The following is a 23,229-nucleotide window of genomic DNA, read 5'->3' as shown; positions in this document are numbered from 1 at the left end:
TCATCTGCTTATTTTTAAAGCTCATAGTGCACATGATAAAATTCCAGAAGACCGAGAATGGCTGTTAGATACAATAGAATGCTCTAAGAGTCACTATCAAAAATGAGCATATCCGTGCATAAAATGTGTGGTAGCTTTATTTAGCAGTTATTTCATTGTTTACCATAGTGTTTTTTCTTACAATTTTGTAGAAGCCTGTGTCAGAATTAAGAACTTTTTTAGAAGCGAATAATCATGGATGATTGAAATTAACATTTTAAGCTGATACTGAAAATTATTCTATTACATTTCTATTTGTATTTTCTTTCAAAGGCTAATGGAAGTCTTAAAAAGAAAGTGGATACTTCCCTGCCAGGGAAGATACCGTGATCATGAAGGTGGCTTTCCCAGGGAAAGGCCTATATGTTGCACTCTAGATGTGCTGACCCGTGAGATTTCCCCAAATGTGGGACACTCAAATGCATAATTTGTGGAAGTGAAGGACTGTGTTTGTGCTTTCACATGGGAAAAAAAAGAGAGAGAAAATAAAATTGAGTCATTTAGTGGATATAGAAAATTGAAAGGAAACCATATACTGGAAACAATTCAATATGCCTACAAAAATTGGTGTCCTCCAGTACAAAACAATACAACATCAAATGGTTATTTCTTAGAAAGATCAAATAGTGCTAGGATGACACTCGCAAATGCTTGAGAACTTTGTCTAGATGAGGTGGCTGGGGGAAGCCCCCAAAAGGCAGCAGATAAATCTGGGAAAAACAGAGGTAATTTTTAAATGCATAAGCCAATGTTTATGTATTAATATTGCCCTTAAAAATATTTACTTTGTGAAATGAATAGCATTGGTTTGTTCTTAAAAAGTAGTTTCCTTTCGGAAGCAACTTGTGTGAAATGGCCTATAAATTATGTAGCTAAAATAATTCAGATTTTTCCCCTAAATTATAAATCATTTGAGGAAGTGTAAACATGTTATAGATGTCAGCTTTCTTGTATTTCTTAACAGTTTATTCTAGAGGAGCCAAGATGGCCGAATAGGAACAGCTCCGGTCTACAGCTCCCAGCGTGAGCGATGCAGAAGACGGTGATTTCTGCATTTCCATCTGAGGTACCGGGTTTATCTCACTAGGGAGTGCCAGACAGTGGGTGCTGGCCAGTGGGTGCGCGCACCGTGCACGAGCCGAAGCAGGGCGAGGCATTGCCTCACTTGGGAAGCGCAAGGGGTCAGGGAGTTCCCTTTCCGAGTCAAAGAAAGGGGTGACGGACGCACCTGGAAAATTGGGTCACTCCCACCCGAATATTACGCTTTTCAGACCAGCTTAAAAAACGGCGAACCACGAGATTATATCCCACACCTGGCTCAGAGGGTCCTACGCCCACAGAGTCTCGCTGATTGCTAGCACAGCAGTCTGAAATCAAGCTGCAAGGCGGCAGCGAGGCTGGGGGAGGGGCGCCCGCCATTGCCCAGGCGTGATTAGGTAAACAAAGCAGCCAGAAAACTCCAACTGGGTGGAGCCCACCACAGCTCACGGAGGCCTGCCTGCCTCTGTAGGCTCCACCTCTGGGGGCAGGGCGCAGACAAACAAAAAGACAGCAGTAACCTCTGCAGACTTAAGTGTCCCTGTCTGACAGCTTTGAAGAGAGCAGTGGTTTTCCCAGCACGAAGCTGGAGATCTGAGAACGGGCAGACTGCCTCTTCAAGTGGGGCACTGACCTCTGACCCCTGAGCAGCCTAACTGGGAGGTACCCCCCAGCAGGGGCACACTGACACCTCACCCGGCAGGGTATTCCAATAGACCTGTAGCTGAGAGTCCTGTCTGTTAGAAGGAAAACAAACAGAAAGGACATCCACACCGAAAACCCATCTGTACATCACCATCATCAAAGACCAAAAGTAGATAAAACCACAAAGATGGGGAAAAAACAGAACAGAAAAACTGGAAACTCTAAAACACAGAGCACCTCTCCTCCTCCAAAGGAACGCAGTTCCTCATCAGCAACGGAACAAAGCTGGATGGAGAATGACTTTGACGAGCTGAGAGAAGAAGGCTTCAGACGATCAAATTACTCTGAGCTACGGGAGGACATTCAAACCAAAGGCAAAGAAGTTGAAAACTTTGAAAAAAATTTAGAAGAATGTATAACTAGAATAACCAATACAGAGAAGTGCTTAAAGGAGCTGATGGAGCTGAAAACCAAGGCTCGAGAACTACGTGAAGAATGCAGAAGCCTCAGGAGCCGATGCGATCAACTGGAAGAAAGGGTATCAGCAATGGAAGATGAAATGAATGAAATGAAGCAAGAAGGGAAGTTTAGAGAAAAAAGAATAAAAAGAAATGAGCAAAGCCTCCAAGAAATATGGGACTATGTGAGAAGACCAAATCTATGTCTGATTGGTGTACCTGAAAGTGATGGGGAGAATGGAACCAAGTTGGAAAACACTCTGCAGGATATTATCCAGGAGAACTTCCCCAATCTAGCAAGGCAGGCCAATGTTCAGATTCAGGAAATACAGAGAACGCCACAAAGATACTCCTCGAGAAGAGCAACTCCAAGACACATAATTGTCAGATTCACCAAAGTTGAAATGAAGGAAAAAATGTTAAGGGCGGTCAGAGAGAAAGGTCGGGTTACCCTCAAAGAGAAGCCCATCAGACTAACAGCGGATCTCTCGGCAGAAACCCTAGAAGCCAGAAGAGAGTGGGGGCCAATATTCAACATTCTTAAAGAAAAGAATTTTCAACCCAGAATTTCATATCCAGGCAAACTAAGCTTCATAAGTGAAGGAGAAATAAAATACTTCACAGACAAGCAAATGCTGAGAGATTTTGTCACCACCAGGCCTGCCCTAAAAGAGCCCCTGAAGGAAGCGCTAAACATGGAAAGGAACAACCGGTACCAGCCGCTGCAAAATCATGCCAAAATGTACAGACCATCGAGACTAAAAAGAAACTGCATCAACTAACGAGCAAAATCACCAGCTAACATCATAATGACAGGATCAAATTCACACATCACAATATTAACTTTAAATATAAATGGACTAAATTCTCCAATTAAAAGACACAGACTGGCAAATTGGATAAAGAGTCAAGACCTATCAGTGTGCTGTATTCAGGAAACCCATCTCACATGCAGAGACACACATAGGCTCAAAATAAAAGGATGGAGGAAGATCTACCAAGCAAATGGAAAAGAAAAAAAAGGCAGGGGTTGCAATCCTAGTCTCTGATAAAACAGACTTTAAACCAACAAAGATCAAAAGAGACAAAGAAGGCCATTACATAATGGTAAAGGGATCAATTCAACAAGAAGAGCTAACTATCCTAAATATATATGCACCCAATACAGCAGCACCAAGATTCATAAAGCAAGTCCTGAGTGACCTACAAAGAGACTTAGACTCCCACACATTAATAATTGGAGACTTTAACACCCCACTGTCAATATTAGACAGATCAAAGAGACAGAAAGTCAACAAGGATACCCAGGAATTGAACTCAGCTCTGCACCAAGTGGACCTAATAGACATCTACAGAACTCTCCACCCCAAATCAACAGAATATACATTTTTTTCAGCACCACACCACACCTATTCCAAAATTGACCACATAGTTGGAAGTAAAGCTCTCCTCAGCAAATGTAAAAGAACAGAAATTATAACAAACTATCTCTCATACCACAGTGCAATCAAACTAGAACTCAGGATTATGAATCTCACTCAAAGCCACTCAACTACATGGAAACTGAACAACCTGCTCCTGAATGACTACTGGGTACATAACGAAATGAAGGCAGAAATAAAGATGTTCTTTGAAACCAACGAGAATGAAGATACAACATACCAGAATCTCTGGGATGCATTCAAAGCAGTGTGTAGAGGGAAATTTATAGCACTAAATGCCCACAAGAGAAAGCAGGAAAGATCCAAAATTGACACCCTAACATCACAATTAAAAGAACTAGAAAAGCAAGAGCAAACACATTCAAAAGCTAGCAGAAGGCAAGAAATAACTAAAATCAGAGCAGAACTGAAGGAAATAGAGACACAAAAAACCCTTCAAAAAATCAATGAATCCAGGAGCTGGTTTTTTGAAAGGATCAACAAAATTGATAGACCACTAGCAAGACTAATAAAGAAAAAAAGAGAGAAGAATCAAATAGACACAATAAAAAATGATAAAGGGGATATCACCACCGATCCCACAGAAATACAAACTACCATCAGAGAATACTACAAACACCTCTATGCAAATAAACTAGAAAATCTAGAAGAAATGGATAAATTCCTCAACACATACACTCTCCCAAGACTAAACCAGGAAGAAGTTGAATCTCTGAATAGACCAATAACAGGAGCTGAAATTGTGGCAATAATCAATAGTTTACCAACCAAAAAGAGTCCAGGACCAGATGGATTCACAGCTGAATTCTACCAGAGGTACAAGGAGGAACTGGTACCATTCCTACTGAAACTATTCCAATCAGTAGAAAAAGAGGGAATCCTCCCTAACTCATTTTATGAGGCCAGCATCATTCTGATACCAAAGCCGGGCAGAGACACAACCAAAAAGGAGAATTTTAGACCAATATCCTTGATGAACATTGATGCAAAAATCCTCAATAAAATACTGGCAAAACGAATCCAGCAGCACATTAAAAAGCTTATCTACCATGATCAAGTGGGCTTCATCCCTGGGATGCAAGGCTGGTTCAATATACGCAAATCAATAAATGTAATCCAGCATATAAACAAAGCCAAAGACAAAAACCACATGATTATCTCAATAGATGCAGAAAAAGCCTTTGACAAAATTCAACAACCCTTCATGCTAAAAACTCTTAATAAATTAGGTATTGATGGGACGTATTTCAAAATAATAAGAGCTATCTATGACAAACCCACAGCCAATATCATACTGAATGGGCAAAAACTGGAAGCATTCCCTTTGAAAACTGGCACAAGACAGGGATGCCCTCTCTCACCACTCCTATTCAACATAGTGTTGGAAGTTCTGGCCAGGGCAATTAGGCAGGAGAAGGAAATAAAGGGTATTCAATTAGGAAAAGAGGAAGTCAAATTGTCCTTGTTTGCAGATGACATGATTGTATATCTAGAAAACCCCATTGTCTCAGCCCAAAATCTCCTTAAGCAGATAAGCAACTTCAGCAAAGTCTCAGGATACAAAATCAATGCACAAAAATCACAAGCATTCTTATACACCAACAACAGACAAACAGAGAGCCAAATCATGAGTGAACTCCCATTCACAATTGCTTCAAAGAGAATAAAATACCTAGGAATCCAACTTACAAGGGATGTGAAGGACCTCTTCAAGGAGAACTACAAACCACTGCTCAAGGAAATAAAAGAGGATACAAACAAATGGAAGAACATTCCATGCTCATGAGTAGGAAGAATCAATATCGTGAAAATGGCCATACTTCCCAAGGTAATTTACGGATTCAATGCCATCCCCATAAAGCTACCAATGACTTTCTTCACAGAATTGGAAAAAACTACTTTAAAGTTCATATGGAACCAAAAAAGAGCCCGCATCACCAAGTCAATCCTAAGCCAAAAGAACAAAGCTGGAGGCATCACACTACCTGACTTCAAACTATACTACAAGGCTACAGTAACCAAAACAGCATGGTACTGGTACCAAAACAGAGATATAGATCAATGGAACAGAACAGAGCCCTCAGAAATAACGCTGCATATCTACAACTATCTGATCTTTGACAAACCTGAGAAAAACAAGCAATGGGGAAAGGATTTCCTATTTAATAAATGGTGCTGGGAAAACTGGCTAGCCATATGTAGAAAGCTGAAACTGGATCTCTTCCTTACACCTTATACAAAAAGTAATTCAAGATGGATTACAGATTTAAACGTTAGACCTAAAACCATAAAAACCCTAGAAGAAAACCTAGGCATTACCATTCAGGACATAGGCATGGGCAAGGACTTCATGTTCAAAACACCAAAAGCAATGGCAACAAAAGCCAAAATTGACAAATGGGATCTCATTAAACTAAAGAGCTTCTGCACAGCAAAAGAAACTACCATCAGAATGAACAGGCAACCTACAAAATGGGAGAAAATTTTCACAACCTACTCATCTGACAAAGGGCTAATATCCAGAATCTACAATGAACTCAAACAAATTTACAAAAAAAAAACAAACAACCCCATCAAAAAGTGGGCGAAGGACATGAACAGACACTTCTCAAAACAAGACATTTATGCAGCCAAAAAAACACATGAAAAAATGCTCATCATCACTGGCCATCAGAGAAATGCAAATCAAAACCACAATGAGATACCATCTCACACCAATTAGAATGGCAATCATTAAAAAGTCAGGAAAGAACAGGTGCTGGAGAGGATGTGGAGAAATAGGAGCACTTTTACACTGTTGGTGGGACTGTAAACTAGTTCAACCATTGTGGAAGTCAGTGTGGCGATTCCTCAGGGATCTTGAACTAGAAATACCATTTGACCCAGCCATCCCATTACTGGATATATACCCAAATGACTATAAATCATGCTGCTATAAAGACACACGCACACGTATGTTTATTGCGGCATTATTCACAGTAGCAAAGACTTGGAACCAACCCAAATGTCCAACAATGGTAGACTAGATTAAGAAAATGTGGCACATATACACCATGGAATGCTATGCAGCCATAAAAAATGATGAGTTCATGTCCTTTGTAGGGACATGGATGAAATTGGAAATCATCATTCTCAGTAAACTATCGCAAGAACAAAAAACCAAACACCGCATATTCTCACTCATAGGTGGGAGTTGAACAATGAGATCACATGGACACAGGAAAGGGAATATCACACTCTGGGGACTGTGGTGGGGTTGGGGGAGAGGGGAGGGATAGCATTGGGAGATATACCTAATGCTAGATGACGAGTTAGTGGGTGCAGCGCACCAGCATGTCACATGTATACATATGTAACTAACCTGCACAATGTGCACATGTACCCTAAAACTTAAAATATAAAAAAAAAAAAAAGAAAAGAAATCAATGTTAGTCTATGGATGACCAACATAGACATCATGTCACACAAATGTCAGGCACCAAAGAGGACATACTATATGATTCCATTTATATGAAGTTAAACCATAGGCAAAACCAATCTATCTGTAGGGATAGAATTCACAATAATGGTTATCTCTCAGGGAAAGGGATTGACTGTCAATATAAGCAAGTCTTCTAGGGTACTGAAAATGATCTATGTCGATGTCTAATATCTTGATTTGGGTCATGGTTACACTTATGTATACACATGTAAAAATTCATATAAATATACAAATATTTAAAAATATGTGTACAGATTTACACATTTGAATATATATATGTATAGCTCAATAAAAATTTTAAAAGATTTAAAAAAAAGTTTATTCTAATAAAGAAAATAAAATATAAGGTATAAAGTTACTTTTATAATCAAATTTTCAATCTTTTTAAATATTTAGAATTTGGAGCCAGTTGACCACGATGCTTTAGATGGGCATAAGACCTCTCCAACAGAAGATACTCCATTATATCCTCATTCAACAGGCTGTATGTATCAACAGGTTAAATAATAATAATAATAATTTTTCAAAACTCATTTTGATGATTTTCTTATATGGTCTTCAATTATTATTTTATTACATATTTTGTAACGTATCAGCTGTGACTGAAAACTAAAAAAAAATTTCTAGGACAGCTTTGGCAAGACGATCAGAAGAAGAATAGTTTAAGTGGGGTCATCTTTTATTTTACGCTTGTGATATTTTCTTTGTAATTAGGTACTACCTCGTCTTAGTTCATAAAAATGTGCAATATTTCAATAGAAGCATAAAGTAATTTATTTAGTCTTTCTCAAAATCCAGTGGCAGTAAAACTTAACAATTTTACCAGCTTTAATACAAAATTTACTACAAAAAGTACTGAACAAAAATGTAAATAAAATCAATGTATGAGCAATTCTAAGTTAAAACAAATATTTGTGTTACAATATTTTGGGAAGATTAGCCACAATGTGAGTAATGCAATTTTCTCTTTTCTTCCCTCTTTTCTCTTTTCTTCCCTTCCCTTTCCATTTCTTTTCCTTCCTTCCTTCCTTCCTTCCTTCCTTCCTTCCTTCCTTCCTTCCTTTCTTCCTTTCTTTCCTTTCTTTGTCTCTTTCTTCTTTTCTTTCATTTGTTCTTTTAATGGAGTTTCACTCCTGTTGCCTGGGCTGGAGTGCAATGGTTGTGATCTTGGCTCACTACAACTTCCACCCCCTGAGTTCAAGCGATTCTCCTGCCTCATCCTCCAAAGTAGCTGGGATTACAGGCATGCATCTGGCTAATTTTGTATTTCTGGTAGAGACAGTGCTTCTCTGTGTTAGTCAGATAGTTCTAGATCTCCTGAACTCACAATCCACCCACCTTGGTCTCTCAAAGTGCTGAGATTACAGGTGGTGAGTCATTGCACCCAGCCAGGTTAATCATTTAAAGCTTGTCTTGTGCTGTAACATTTAGCATGACTTCTCACCAAGTTCATGTAGCCAAGGGATGGAATTACCTAAATCACAGTAGTTGCCCAGAATAGCAGCTGTATTGCTCAGAAACCTTATTTTTTATCACCAGAAAAAATAGAAAATGGGAAAATGTAAAAAACAAGCATATTTTAATTCTAAACGTTCTTCACATTTAATGTTTGATAGTTTAATTTCTTGTTGAGATAAAGAATCTGGACATATTTTTAATAGAAATTATAAAATATTAAAATCAATATGCACAATTTTCATATGTCACAATGTGTGGAGTATAGTAGATTATATCTTTGTGTTGGGGCACTTTTGTGGTAGAATGTATTAAGTGATGCTTCTAAAATTTGGTTTCATCTAACCCCAGTGAAGTGCATATTATCAGAATCCACAGTACCTTGAAGTACCATTGCGCCAAGATTTCTGACAGCTTTGCTAGCCAGTGACAATTTTCCTTGAAAGCAGTAAGTCTTCTAGTTTATTTCTATATTATTTTAAAGCTTTTGTTGTTAGATGTAGGGTTTACTGAAGATATAAGTGCCTTCTGATTTTAAATAATACATGTAATTTTTTATTTGATGTAATATCTCAATGCCCATTGTTGGAAACAATAGGATATGAAGTGTGTTGCATAGCTTGAGGAACAGCAATTTGTTTGTTCAAATTGGTTAAAATATACTGTTTTTATCTTTTTATAGTACATAAGCAGTAGCATCGACCACTATGAATGCAAAATGCAGTCTACGTTAGTCAAGACCTATAAATATACCATCAGGGCTACTGATATTGGTACATTGTAATCCAACTATGTTATGGCCCTTCCTATTTGGCCTATTGTTATTTGCAGTCTACATTTCTCTTCTGGCCTAGACTTAGATTTCGGAATTTCTATTCTTTAGAGAGTGTAAGAGAAATATGTGTAGATTAATCCTATCTCTGCATTACTGCTGCATCTCTGCAAGTTTGCCACCTCAAGTGAATGCATCATGTTGTCCTGGTTCTAATCACCTCCCAATCATCCTGGAGAGGATTCTTCAAATGGAAATCAACATGTCCTTCTTTAATGGACCCCTTAAATTATTACTATTAAGCAGATGTCAGGATGTGACTCAGCCCACGGAAAGTCCATATGTCACATACTGGTATCTGCTTGAAAGTCCAGTTTTCTATTGATCACATGACCAGAAAATTAACTACTATTTACTACCCATGAATTCAAATATTTGCCTTTATAAAATAATGATTTAATGTTTTTATTCCTTCATTTAAAAAAACAGTATGCAGTTTAATCATTGAGCTAATTTACTCATTCCATCTTAGGTTTGTCCTTTCATTTCTGGTGTCTATGAAAGTCTGCCAAGAAGACATTGTTCATCCACCTTGAAACTGCCATTCATCAACCAGGCATGTTGTTGTTAATCAGGAGTTCTTCAAAGGGCATTGCTCATGTAAGAGTGAGATCCAGTAATTCCTGAGGTGTTTCCAAACTTGACGCTAGAAAATACCAGACTACTTGCTGTTGAACAGGATGAGCATCTCCTTGTACTTCCCTGGTAACATTTTACTCTATAAAGCCATCTTTTATGATATTTTGGAAGCCTTCTGAGCACTTCCTCATTAGATTATTTCCTTAATTTCCCCAACACATTATAGGTGTTGCAAGTTTTGTAATTATTTTATGGTCTTCAGTCAAAGAAGCAGTCTCAACACCAAGGCAAACAAGCTAGTAATTATCTTTCCGATGGCAGCTATTGTTTCATGGCATCCAGGAGTGCCCTGGATCACAATTTCCAGCTAATGCTGAAGGGGGGCATGTGTGGGCTTTCTGCCATGGCCTCAGTCTGCCCGAGAACATGTTGAAAGTACTTCTAAATCAGAATTTGGATCACAAAAGCCCAATGTGTAGACAGAAGGAGCATTTTACCATTCAGAAATGGCCAGATTTAGTGAAATTTCTTATTTAAATAGACCACAATTTATTGTTTTTCAAATTGATGAATTATAATTTTACATATTTACAAAGTAGAACTATTATTTTTATACATGCACACAATGAGTAATGACCAAATTTTTAAATGCCCTATTGGTAATTTCTGTATTAGTAATTTCAGACATGTATGACATAATTGTTTAAACAGCTTTCCACATCTAAACTTCTAGTTATTTTGAAATCCATAATAAATTATTCATACCTATATTCTCCCTCCTATACAATCAAACTTTAGGACCCATTCCTTCTAACTGTATTTTTTACCCATTAACTAACTTACTTATTTGTTCGCTCAATATCTTTCACAGCCTATAATAATCCGTCATTCTATTCTCTACGTCCATGAGATCAACTTTGTTAATTCTCACGTATGAATAAAAACATGCAATCCTTGTCCTTTGTATTTTCTGGCTAATTTCACTTAACATAATGTCCCTTATATGAAGCCCTTTTCTGAGTAATGTTTAGTTAATGTATTGAGGTTTTTATAAAACTGAAATAATCACTTGCTTAAAATTTACCTTAACTGTTACCAAAATTCCTTCAGTACATAGGACTGTAGTTTGGAAACAGCTAAATGAACAAAGATGTCTTGAAGCTGTCTTAGGACATGAATATTGTACTCTTTTCTATCTCCTGTGTTATTTAACTTTGGTTTGTCTTCAAATTAATAAAAATATTCTAGTAAATTATGTTGGGTACCAACATTAAAGACCAAAAGAAATCAGCAATGCACAAATTTAACTTTATAAATACAAAGAAAGAAGTTACAACAAATACCAAAAGTTATTTAATAAAAGGATATACTGTTTATACTCATAATTTTCAAAGTAGTTAATTTCTTTTTAATTTTTGTGATTATTGCTTATTTCAAACATGGGGTATTATAACTGAGTTCACAGAAAAGTTATTATAAAAGAGTAATAAAATAATAATATACACTGGATGTAATATGGTAAAGTTTGGTCAAGTAGGCAGGAGTAAAGACAAGTGAGTCCTCTGCCATGAGTAACTTTGGGGAAATAAGTACATTTTGGGGAATAAGTTACTTAGTCTTTCTAGGATTCAGTATCTTCTTTTGAGAATAATGCATTTTCTGAATTACATAAGATTATTTACGTGATTAAATCAGAATTATTAACACTCAATAAATATACCTATTAACCATAGTTGTGGAAGAAAGAGGAGCATAGACAGAAGCTCCAAAAGTCAAAACATGGTTGTAGCCATAAAGCAAAATACAGTTTGTTTACAAGTATCTAAGACATTTTTGTATGCTTTTAATCGTGTCTTAGGGTTGCGACAAAGAAAGAAAGAATACCCACTTCCTGCCCTGGAGAAGCTGATTGCACAGAAAAAGAAACAAGGCAGATATACATGCCTCAGTACATTGCCGAGACAACATAAAGCACAAGCAACCAAGTACAAACGTAAGATACCTAATTTGCAATTTTATATTCTGTCTGTTTCATTTGCTTCTTACTGGTGTGATTAACCATCTCTGTATGTGTTAAATTCAACACCCTAGGGGTCATATGGGCTATAGTGCCAGAACTTACATTACAATTTTTCTTCCAATAGTGGCTGTTAACCAAGTATTGGTGAACATCCCGTATGAAGACTCTACTAAAAGTAAAGCTACCGTGACCGTGATGTTTGGATGATATAATTTACTGGATCTAGGAAAGAGAAAGAAAGTGTGTGTTTTGTAATCCTATAAATGATAAGTGCTGAGAAACTAGTAGCTGAAAGACAAACTATTTCTGCCCACTGAAAGGAAAAAAATGAAGAAATTCTAGGAGAATCATTTACTACAGTTAAAATATTCTAATTTTTAAATTTAGTTTCTATCAATATCTATACAGAAAAGTAAAAAAAAATAATAATAATAATAAAGAGCTTGAATATAAACATTACCAAAATTTAAGCATCCCATATTCTCTTATTTGGAGGTTTATCCTAAATAGGTGACCTACAAATATGATATAACTTTTTTACCACTTTATTTTCAAATGAATACTTTCCATAGGCAGTTTGATGATAATTCTTAACTAATTTTTTTTACAGGTTCACATAACATAATTTGAAAAAGAAATTTGTTTCTTTAGCAGAAAAAGCTCTCATTTGAGAAAAATACATAGAGAATTTAAAAAAAAGCACAGCTTATGAAACAGATAACATAAATATGTCAGTCACAGTAACTCAGAGATTTTAGCCATATTATGAAGAAGAACTTCCTAAATAATTATTTTAAAGTACACTAATTTCTGAGAGAAAAACAGTAGCTGCTATCAGAATCTTCAAAGTAATAATAATTAATAATTAGAATTTACCTAACTGTTCTGCTTCTCATCTTTGAAAAATCATAGTCTATATTTTTACCTATGCATTCAATTGCAGGAATACTGTTTCTGGTGGAAACTATACATATATAAACATTATATATATTATATATATAAACTATACAAATTATATATAATTTATATATATTATATAAATAAACTATACAAATTATATATAATTTATATATATTATATAAAATTATTCTTATATATATTATATAATTTATATATAAATTATAAATATTATATATTTATAAATTATAAATTTATATATTTATAATTTTAATTATATTATATTAAATTTTAAATTTATAATTAAATATTAAAATCAAATTTATATTAAATATTAAATTTTAATTAAATTTTAATTTTTAATTAAAATTAAAAATTTATATTAAATATTAAATTTATATATTTATAATTATAGTTATATTATAATTATAAATATATAATATTTATATATAATATAATATATAATATTCTTATATTATATATATTATGTTATATATATTCTTACATTATATATTATATATAATATATAATGTATTATATAAATATTTATATTATATAAATATATATTATTTATAATTAAAATGAATATTAAATATAATGTAATATATAATATATAATATAATATAAAATAAATATATAATATATTATTAAAATAATTATTTTAATATATTATTAAAATAATAATAAATAATAAATAATATTAAAATATATAATTTATATAATATAATATATATTATATGTTTTATATTTTATATATTATACAATATATAATAATAATTATATATAATATATTATATAATATATATATGTGGCTGTTGGATCACAGAATTCATGTGACAAGTAGTACCAGTATTTTTGAGTACCACAAGTTTTTCTGGTGGGTGAGATCTAACAGGTAGCAGATATTCCCACTCAAAAAGTGCTCACAACCTGAGATAAGAAGAAAAAATAATGCTTGTAGTATGAAAATAATTCTGTCCACTTGTCTTTCCATCAAGTGACAAATTAATATTAACAACAACTCATTTATCAATGCAGCCATTTTTGAAGGAGTATTTTAAATTTTGATATTAACAACAAATTGAGTGACTATACAGATTTTTAACTACAGACCCCTTAGGTCCATATTTTAATGACATTATATCTGTTTGTTTTTTTAAAAAATGTGTTTGTTTAAAAAAATCTTTTGATTATATACATTTACTGTGTCAATGCAACTGTAAATAAATTAACAAAAAAGATGTTTTTATAAAGGAAACTCTTCTTTCTACATAGATCCCACAAGACAAATAAAGATCTGACCTTTTAAGTGGTGAGTTTAACTAGAAACTTCTGCAATGCACCAGAAAATATACTCATACAGATAAAAACATAAACAAATATAATTTCACACTTTCCAATTAAAGATCTGTAGAGAATGTGTTGCTAATTGTATTCTTAGCCCTCAGTTTTCTCTTGAAATGAACTAAATTTTGTTATAATTTGTTAATTTACTTACATGACTTCCCACCCTGAGTTTCAGTTCTGTGTAAGATTTGAACATTACTACTTACTTTGTTGGACAGAGGTGGACATTTAGAAGTCATAAAATGCACTCAAAATTTCTCTTCTCACATTATGATTTTTAAAGCCATACCTCTCTTAGAATTTAAATAGAATAACATTAAGCAACTTCAAGGCTTGGTTTATTAAAATATTTCTCATGAATACATTTTAAATATAAACATTTTGTACCATTAAATTGGGCTTCTTTTTACACTAAGGAAACATATGATTCAATAAAACTCAGTTTAGTTACCAACACCAAATATAGGGGAACACTTAAGAAATACATATGTTAGGCCGGGCGCGGTGGCTCAAGCCTGTAATCCCAGCACTTTGGGAGGTCGAGGCGGGAAGATCACAAGGTCAGGAGATCAAGACCATCCTGGCTAACACGGTGAAACCCCATCTCTACTAAAAATACAAAAAATTAGCCAGGCGTGGTGGTGGGCGCCTGTAGTCCCAGCTGCTCGGGAGGCTGAGGCAGGAGAATGGCATGAACTGGGAGGCGGAGCTTGCAGTGAGCCGAGATCGCGCCACTGCACTCTAGCCTGGGTGACAGAGCAAGACTCTGTCTCAAAAAAAAAAAAAAAAAGAAAGAAAGAAAGAAAGAAAGAAAGAAAGAAAGAAAGAAAGAAAGAAAGAAAGAAATGCATGTACTTTTAATTTAATATTGTCTGACATAAATGATTTTACATATGTACCTGATAGCTACAAAATTTTAAACTAGTTGATCAAAAACAGACAAAAAAAAAAAAAACATGAATTAGTTTTTTCTAAATGAAAATAGACTTTCAAAGTAAACTATTATTAATGAACAAAAACAGCTTTATAATTTAAAAACTCACTAGTATTGCCTTGTCTATGTAATATATTGCATTCAAATTCAGGAGTTTGAGACCAGCCGAGCCAACATGGCAAAACTCAGTCTGTACTAAAAATGTAAACAACAACAACAAAAAACTTCCGTTTGGGCTGGCAGGTGCCTGAGGTCCCAGCTACTCGGGAGACTGACTCAGGAGAATTGCTTGAACCTGAGAGGCAGAAGTTGCAGCGAACTGAGATCCTGCCACTCCAGGTTGAGCAACAGAGCAAGATTTAATCACACCCCACTCACGTGCCAAAAAAGAATAAATAAATAAGAAAAGATCAAATTAACTGTGAATACATCAGGTATTGTTTATGCCAGTTCACCTGACCAAAGACAAAAATCCAGGTACTGATGGAACTTACATTTTCACTTTAGTGGAAAGTAGTGACAACGTCTATTGATTTTATTTTTATGTAAGAAGGATAAGGATTTGGGGTTCATTTATAAGCATGTGAATAGTATAAGCTCAAAGGAGATTTGAGCAGAGAAAGAGGATGGTAGAAGAAGACATGCAAAAGAGAATAAGAAGAAAATAATATATGGTTGGTTGTTACATTGTAAAGACCATGGTTTTAGCTTAGGAAAAAGGGAAGCTGGTATTGAATGCTCATAGGTAGAGTTACTTTTTAAGGTAAGGGCAACGTTCTATATTTAAATAATAGTGATGGTTGCATAATATTGGGAATATCCTGAAAATCACTGAATGTATACTTTAAAATGGTTAATTTTATAGTATCTGAGATATAGTTCACCTAGTTGTAATAGTGGTAATAGTGTAATACTTGTAATAGTGGAAGGTAGGAGATCAGTAAAGAGGCTGAGCTAATCAGATGAGAAATGTGGATAACCTGTATCTGGATGACAGCAGGAAAAATAGGGAAAAGTGGTTAGATTCTGGACCTGTTTTAAAAGGAAAACATGAAGAATTGGAGGATTAATAGAAATGAGGAGATGAAAAGAAAAGCATCAAGGATGACCTTTCAGTTTTAGGCCTTTGCAACAGGATGTAATTACTATCAGGTGAAATGGGAAACACTTGGGGGAAGTTGTTTGGAAGGAACATCAGAATTCAGTGTACAGCCTTGAGATCAAATTGCCTGTTAAACATGAATATGTGCAATAGAGTCATATATGATTTGGGTTTGGTAAGAGACTGGCTGGAGACAACCACGTGGGACTCATAGTACCATTCAGAAATCCATCATACAGGCAGAGATAACTGGGAGATTGGGAGAAAATTCATCAGGAATTGTTCAAGGAAGAGGGTGTCTAAGAAGTGACTTATATTTGGCCGGGCCTGGCGGCTTGCACCTCCAATGCTAGCACTTTGGGAGCCTGAGGCAGGCAGATGGATTGATCCTAGAAACTCAAGTCCAGCCTAGGATACATGGGAGAGACCCTGTTTCTACCAAAATTAGCTAGTCTTGGTGGCCTGTAGTCACAGTCGCCCAGGAGGCTGATGTGCAAAGATCACTTGAGCATGGGAGTTTGAAGCTGCAGTGAGTTCTTGATTGCACCACTGCACTCCAGCTTGGACAACAGAGGCAGACCCTGTCTCAGTAAACAAACAAAAAAAAAAAAACAAAGACAAGAAATTAAAAACAAAATATATATATATATATATATAATATTTGGCCAAAAAAAGGTGATTATTTTAAGTATAGTGTATTTGGTAGACTGTTGGGGATGAGCGCCTGACTGGTAAGGTAAGTGGAATTTTCAAATGAGAGCATATTACCAATGGAAAAAATACTCACCTGAAATTCAATGTAACATTTTAAATTTAGCAATTAGGGTGTCACCGATGGGCTTTGAGAAAGGACTGTGACTTCCTTGTTGTGGGATAAAACCTGAGACAGTATATGAACTCATGGAAAGAAAATCACTAATAGAAATTCTCTGTTGATATTAAAAGCAGAGAAAAATGTCAGTACCAAAAGAGACAGTTTCTGTTGTGGATCATAAAACATGGAGTTTTTATATATGTGTGATAAGGAAATCAGGGCAGTGAAGAAGAGAACAAAAGAAATTACAAGAAAGAGGAAAAGATCAATCGCATTGATGGGTTGGGTCCAGGAGGATGTATTTTAAAACGTGATAAAGGTTTTGTCTTTGAATAAATACGTGCATATAGATAAAGGTGTGATTTAGATCAGAATAACAAAGAACAGCAGTTGAGGAATTTAATACTGTACAGTATAAAACTTAACAAATTGGAGGAAAGGATGTTTATGATAAGTTATGAGAATAAAAGCAATGCAAAGGAAGTTCAGGAAATGAACATATTATCAAATAAAAACAAAATAGGTAACTTCTTGATTCTTCCCTCCCACTTTTTTAAACTGCTACTTCTATTTTTCCCATTGATATATTTTAACAAATGACCAACATCTTCTTGGGAAATATTATGTTCTCTCGCTGATAATTCGCATTATATTCTTACACATTTCATGTCTTTTTATTATGTTAACAGAATTTTTATTCAGAAAAGCTGTCTAAATTCCTTTCCAATATTTACTGGATTTAAAAGTACTGTTGCCTTTTATCTTCCTTTTTAGCCATTTTTGTTGAATATTGATTGCTTCCCACCCATAATGACTAATTGACCTTCACAATATATCATTAATTTCTCTGATAGTTTGTCTAGAAAGAACCTAATATGAGCTATTTCATACCCCCCAACAAAATAGAATTTACACCTTCTATAAACATGGAAAGTCTGGATTTCCATTCTATTTATATTGAAACTTTACTTGATTAATAACTTCATAGCATCAAGCCAAGAAACAGTATTTTAAATGCAAAATGACCAACATCTAACAGTAAGTGGAACTTAAAGGGCTCACTGTTTTGTATTCCTTTCCAAATCAGAAATATCTGCTAGATAGTTTTCTTAGTGTCATCATGGTTGGACTTGGCTTAGACCTTGTGCCATTTTGTTTTAGTCAATGTCAGCAGCAGACATTGACTGCAGAGCACAAAAAGAAAACTTATGAGAAATATATCCCTTTCTTCTTACTACTTGAAGACAGGAGTATCATCTTGGTGTTAAGAGGTAGTTAAGGCATCATAGAAGTTTGATTGTCTATTTCCTTGAAACATTGTTTGCTGAAGAAATAATATGTCAAGTTATTTGACATATTGACTAAATTATGTCAAATGCTTTAATTGACTGCATATGTCAAGTGGTGGTTCAACATTTCCTAAACCAGATATATACGTTTTATTGTGATTAGTGATCCATACTTACCTTTTTACATTTTCCATGAATAGTGAATTGTACAGAATCTTGTTTTCTTCTGTTTGGATTTGATACAGAACTATACTGGATTCACTGACAAGAAGAGTTTGAATTAGCAGCATGGTGAGAATGGACACAGTGTTTGAAGAGACTGATAAAGAAATTACAGGAGGAGTTTTATCTTTGGAAGAAAAAATGGTCCTTGGGCACAGACCCCATGTGAGCTTTACTTTCAGAATTCTCTGCTCAACTGTTCTCTGTTGTGGTGAGGCCACCTATGCTTTGTATATGTTTGAAATTAATTGAAAAGCTATTGACAGATTCTGATGTCATTTGCCATGAACTTTATTACTGTGTAAGTACTTTTGGATCAAATTACCCTAATGTTTTTCAACAAAGACTTTAGAAGAAATAAAGCTACATTACATTTTTTTGGCACGTTCTTCCTTTAGGATCTATGGTGAGGTAAGTGACACAAATATCTCTCATTCTGTTTCCAACAAGTAAATAGAATACAAATAGTTCACTAACAAGATTAAGGATGGGATAAGCATTGTTCCTCTAACTGAAATGCATCCCTGTTTAGTTTTATTTAGTTTTCACAATTCTGAAGATTTTCCTATTCAATTTTTATCAGTCATAAGATAATGATAGTTTTTAAAAAATGAAAATGGGATTTAGTTAGTGGTTTTTTCTGCTCCTTTTAATATTATTCTCATTCAGCCTAATGGGCATTCTAAATAGCAATGAGGGATATGAATATAACCTTAAATTAAGGAATGAGGGTAGAGTGAGACAGAAGAAAGTATGGCTCAAAAATAATCTCATAAGTTTTATTTGTCAACTCATGTGATTTAACATGTTAGTGGTAGATTTTCTACTCATCCTTAAATTTGGAGCTGTGACTTGGAATATCAAAATGTAGCTAAACAATTCATTTCCATATGACTTGTCTGTTACTATACTGATTTTCGCGAGTACTATAAATTTTGTAAGAACTACTTTCATTCAGATCTGCATTTAGACTTCCAAGATAGTAAAATGTATAAAAAAATATACATTTTATAGAATTAGGAGTCACTGGGGATAAGTGTTACCTTTCTTTAAAAGGTAAGTGCAGAAGTTTATAAACACATGCAAAAATGTGCAATCTCACGATTTAATCTTCTATGCAAATAAAAATTAGTAATAGCGAGGGCAATTAGTGACACTAGCAGGGCAATAAATACTCCTGCAAAGCCAAAGAATTAATACCAGTTATAATGCATGAAGTGATTTTGGGCCATACTCTGGAGATAATTTAAGTTTAATTGACTGAATCTCCTGAAAGAAAAGCACTTAGGCAGAAACAACAAAAAATGAACAATACATTAGCCAGAAAACTCAACAAATAAATAAAACACCTGAAAATATTAGAACCAATAAATCTCCGTGTAGTAGAAACACATCTAGTTTTGTTGCTGTAGTTGTTGTTCTTTAGAGACAGTGTCTGTCACCCAGGCTGGAAAGCAGTGGTGTGATCTCACCTCCCTGCAACCTCCAACTCCCAGGTTCAAGGGATTCTCCTGCCTGAGCCTCCCGAATAGCAGGGACTACAGGCACACACCACCAAGTCCAGATAATTTTTGTGTTTTTAGTATAGATGGGGATTCACTATATTGGCCTGGCTGGTCTCAAGCTCCTGACCTCGTGATCCACCCACCTTGGCCTCCCAAACTTTTGGGATTACAGGCATGTGCCATCGTGCATGGCAAAATTTGTCTTTGTTACAAGGTTAATTTAAGAAATTTTATACATTTCTTAAATTTCTTACAATAGGCTGAGGATGGTGGCTCACACCTCTAATCCCAGCACTTTTAAAGGCCAAGGCATACAGATCACCTGAAGATGGCAGTTCGAGGCAAGCTTAGAGGACATGGTGAAACCACCCCTACTACAAATACAAAAGTAGCTGGGTGTGCTGGCACACGCCTGTAATCCCAGCTACTTAGGAGGTTGAGGCAGTAGAATCACTTGAACCTGGAAGGTAGAGGTTGCAATTCTGTGATGATGAGAAATGTTGAGATATTTATGTATAGTGTGTGTGTGTGTATATATACACAACCACACACACACATACACACACACCTGTTAGCTGTGTATATACATTCTTTGGGAAACAGAAGATACTTATTTTTAATTGGGTTATTATTTTCTTGTTCTTTTGAATCTGTTTTTAGTTCCTTGTACATTTTCATTAACCCTTTGTCTGATATACAGTTTGCAAATATTTGCTCTCATTATATTAGTCTGGTGATTTATTTTATTTTATTTTTATTTTTTGCTGTAAGGAATTTTTCTAGTATGATGTAACCTTATTTTTCTGCTTGTGCATTTTTTTGCTTGTGTTTTTGAAGTCTTATCCAAAAAATATTCTTGCCCAGACCAAGGTCATTAAATGCTTTTGTGATTTATTCTACTAGTTTGACAGATTGCTGTTGTCATTACATCTTTAATTTTAAATGTTTTTAAGTATGTATTCTTATAGGTGAGGTCTCACTATATTACCTAGTGTAGAGTGCAGTGGCATAAGTGTTTCACGCTATAGCTTTGAACAGCTAGGCTCAGGTGATCCTCCCTTCTGGGACCCCCGAGTAGCTAAAATTATAGGGGCACATCACTGTACCAGGCTTTTTAATCCATTTGAGTTAATTTTTGTATTCAGTGAGAGATAGAGTTGTAATTATGTCCTTCTGCATGTAGCTCTCTTGTTTTCCCAGCACCACTTATTGAAGAGACTGACATTTCTTCATTTGGTTTTCTTGCCACCTCTGCAGAATATCAGTTGGCTATACAGGTGTAGATTTATTTTTGCTCACTGTGTTCTGTTGTATTGGTTTATAGCATTGTGACATGCCCAGTTCTGTGGATTCAATCCCTAACCCCATTGACATCTTCAGGATGGCTTTGACTATTCATGGTTTTATTTTTGTGGTTTCATATTTATTTAGGATTTTTTTTCAATTTCTGTGAAAAATGCCATTGGTGTTTTGATAGAGACTGCACTCAACTTGTGCACTTCTTTGGATCATATAAACATTTTAACCATATTACTTTTTCCAATCAATGAACATAAATATCTTTCCATTCATTTATGTCATTTTCACATTTTATTAGTGTTTCATAGATTTCAGAATGCAGTTTTTTTAAATCTCCTTGATTAAATTTATTCCCTTTTATCCCCCATACCTATTGTGATTGAGATTGTGTTCTTAATTTTTGTCGTCGTTTTTTTTTTTTTTTTTTTGGTATTTTGCTGTTAGTGTATGGAAATGCTATCCAATTTTATATGTTGATTTTGTAAACTGAAACTTTACTGACCTTCTGTATTAGTTCTAACTACTTTTTAGTTGTGTGTTTAAGGATTTCCATAGTATGTCATTAGCATGTGTGGACAATTTTATTTCTTCCTCTCTAATTTGGGTAGCTTTTCTTACTTTCTCTTGTCTAATTTTTCTGGCTAAGGACTTTTATTATTACATTAATAGAAGTAGTGAAAATGAACATCTTGGTCTTCCTTCAGATCTTCACAGAAAAGCTTTCAACTTTTAATTCCCTTTGAGTGTGATATTATCTAAGGGCTCGTATATATGGTGTTATCTGGTTATTCGGGTCTGTGTCTTTTGTTGTGTTGAGTTACGGTTGTTCCACGCGTAATTTGTTAAGAGATTTTATTGTGAAACTGTTGAATTTTGTCAAAACTTTTTTCACTTATTGAAATGACTGCATAGATTTTGTTCTTTATTTTGTTGATATAATGTATGACATTTAATGATTCTAGTGTATTAAACCATTCCTGCATCCCTATAATCTCACTTGATCACGGTGAATGATTTTCTAAATGGGCATTATAAGTCATTTTCCCAGTATTTTATTGAGGATTTTTACATTATGTTTATCAGATATTTTGGCCCATAGTTTTCTCTTTTTTCTTGTATCCTTGTCTGGTTTTGTAATCAGAATAATGCCGTCCAAATGGACTGAGTTGGAACAGTTCCCATATCTTCCTTTTTGTTTTATGTTTTGACTAGGTTAAAAAAAATTGGCAGCAGTTTATTTTTTGTGGTAGGTAGAAGGCAACAGTGAATACATCAGTTCCTGGGCTTTTCTTTAATAGGTGATCTTTTATTGCTGATTTGATTTCTTACCATTAATTTGTTTCTGGGTATCAGTTATGGTATCTCTTTTATGGCTCTGATTTCCTTTATCAGGGGCTTTGTTTTCTTTTGTTGTTTTTTGTTTTTACTTTTGAGTTTAGATTTATGTTTTTCTAATTCCTTCATTGAAACATCAAGTTGTATATTTGATATGTTCTCATAGTTGAAGGCATTTATTGTCATAACTTCCCTCTTAAAACTGCTTTGGTTGAATCTCATAGGTTTTGGTGTGTTGTGTTTCTATTTTTGTCTCAAGAAATATGGTGTTTTCTCTTTAATGTCCTCACTGACTCATTGGTTATTCAGGAGCATGTTGTTTAATTTTGATGTACTTATGAATTAGTGATTTCAGAAGAGATACTTTATGTGAGTTTGATCTTTCCAAATTCATTAAGATGTGATTTTTTACCTAATGTATGACATATCCTGAAAGATACCTCATGTATGCAGTGGAGAAGAATATTTATTCTATAGCTCTTGGATGGATAGTTCA

The 23,229-nt window shown here is 34.7% G+C and overlaps 1 non-coding gene across 1 annotated transcript; it reads left to right on the top strand.

The window, feature by feature from the left end:
- The first annotated feature begins 340 nt into the window (after positions 1–340).
- Positions 341–500, top strand: LOC112209539 (U1 spliceosomal RNA). Its single transcript, XR_002944384.1, has one exon. It is a non-coding gene; the product is annotated as a U1 spliceosomal RNA (small nuclear RNA).
- The last annotated feature ends 22,729 nt before the right edge of the window (positions 501–23,229 follow it).

This window comes from Pan troglodytes, chromosome Y (genome assembly GCF_028858775.2).
Source record: "Pan troglodytes isolate AG18354 chromosome Y, NHGRI_mPanTro3-v2.0_pri, whole genome shotgun sequence".
In the NCBI taxonomy this organism is placed as follows: domain Eukaryota; kingdom Metazoa; phylum Chordata; class Mammalia; order Primates; family Hominidae; genus Pan; species Pan troglodytes.
This window is presented reverse-complemented; position numbering and strand designations above follow the sequence as displayed.